Below are 1,704 nucleotides of genomic sequence, written 5' to 3' on the forward strand. Positions count from 1 at the left end.
ATGGAGAAAACCTCCCCTCTCCCATGCCTTTCAGTGGTTCCCCAGAAAGCCTCCCTGGGACACTTGTCCCACTTGTCCATGGGAGTAACCAGCTCTGTAGCTCTGTAGTGCACCCCTAAGTTGGCTTTTCCTTCCTTTTTTTTTTTTTTTTTTTTTGAGATGGACTCTTGCTCTGTTGCCCAGGCTGGAGTGCAGTGGAGCAGTCTCAGCTCACTGCAACCCCTGCCTCCTGAGTTCAAGTGGTTCTCATGCCTCAGCCCCCCAAGTAGCTGGGGTGACAGGTGGGCACCACCATGCCCTGATAGTTTTTATATTTTTATTAATAGTAGAGATGGAGTTTCACCATGTTGGCCAGGCTGGTCTTGAACTCCTGACCTCAGGTAATCCGCCCACCTCAGCCTCCCAAAGTGCTGGGATTACAGGCGTAAGTCACCAAGCCCAGCCTTTGTTTGATTCTTCTTGATTCCCTCACACCAGACCCCTAGGATGGCTTATTAAAATAAACCACTGACACACAGGCCCTGGTCTCAGACTGCCGTTTTTGGGAGAAGCAAGGTAAGACCTTCTTTTAAACAAAGGACTTCTTAAGAAGGCTTCCCTTCTCCATGGGTGGAATTTCCAGGCTGCAGGATACATGCTGGGGTAATGTACTTCCCCCAAGTCCCCGAAGCTACCAAGGCACAATCTCACATGGCTTTTGTTCTGCTAGATTGTCAGGGCCTGCTTATTTGTTTATCTCCCACTTTATACTGAATTCAAGGAAAGTGTCTTTGTTTTTTATTTTTCTGAGATGGAGTCTTGCTCTGTCTGCCCAGGCTGGAGTGCAATGGTGCGATCTCAGCTCACTGCAACCTCTGCCTCCTGGGTTCAAGCAATGCTCCTGCCTCAGCCTCCCAAGTAGCTGGGGCTACAGGTGCCCACCACCAAGTCCAGCTAATTTTTGTATTTTTAGTAAAGACGGGTTTCACCATGTTAACCAGGCTGGTCTCAAACTCCTGACCTCGTGACAGTGTCTCTTCTTTCTATATCTCTGTGCCTAGTTCAGTGTCTGGCAAACAGTAGATCCTTAAAAGTATTTTTGATGGATGAATGGATGAATGAATGACGTGAATGCAAGTGAATCACGACTGTCCTCATATTGGATATCATAGTTAACTATATACTCTACTTAAACCCCACCTACATCCCCAAATAACTTAAACATAATACAACGGAAAAGTAATATAACAGAATTACACTTGATCTTAGCCAAAAGGCCGAGAAGTGATTATAACAGAATTCAGTTAAATTTTAAGGGAAGAAGGAAGAGACACATAGTCTCCTGGATATTTCCGCCAACACACACAAAGAACTCTTACTTTTGTCACTGCATACCCGCTTCATTGGCACCCCTCCATTATCATCATGGTTGAGCCCCTTACGGTGGCTACTGAGTAGTTGCACTCGCCTCGGTCCCTTTCTCTTGCTTTCCCAGTGACCCCGTTAGAGATCTGCATGGATTTTCCCTCAGAGATTCCTCTAGAGGAAGTGTAAGGGTGTCTTTTTTTTTTTTCTTTTTTTTTTTTTGAGACAGAGTTTTGCTCTTGTCACCAGGCTGGAGTGCAGTAGCATTATCTTGGCTCACTGCAACCTCTACCTCCTGGGTTCAAGCAATTTTCCCGCCTCAGCCTCCCAAGTAGCTGGGAGTACAGGCCCCCGCCACCA

The 1,704-nt window shown here is 46.5% G+C and overlaps 1 pseudogene; it reads right to left on the reverse strand.

Annotated features, from left to right (window-relative positions):
• Positions 1 to 1,088: 1,088 nt before the first annotated feature.
• On the reverse strand, positions 1,089 to 1,268 carry LOC119619202 (U2 spliceosomal RNA; annotated as a pseudogene).
• Between the last annotated feature and the right edge of the window lie 436 nt (positions 1,269 to 1,704).

The sequence above is a fragment of the Chlorocebus sabaeus genome, chromosome 24, assembly GCF_047675955.1.
Source record: "Chlorocebus sabaeus isolate Y175 chromosome 24, mChlSab1.0.hap1, whole genome shotgun sequence".
Lineage (NCBI taxonomy): Eukaryota > Metazoa > Chordata > Mammalia > Primates > Cercopithecidae > Chlorocebus > Chlorocebus sabaeus.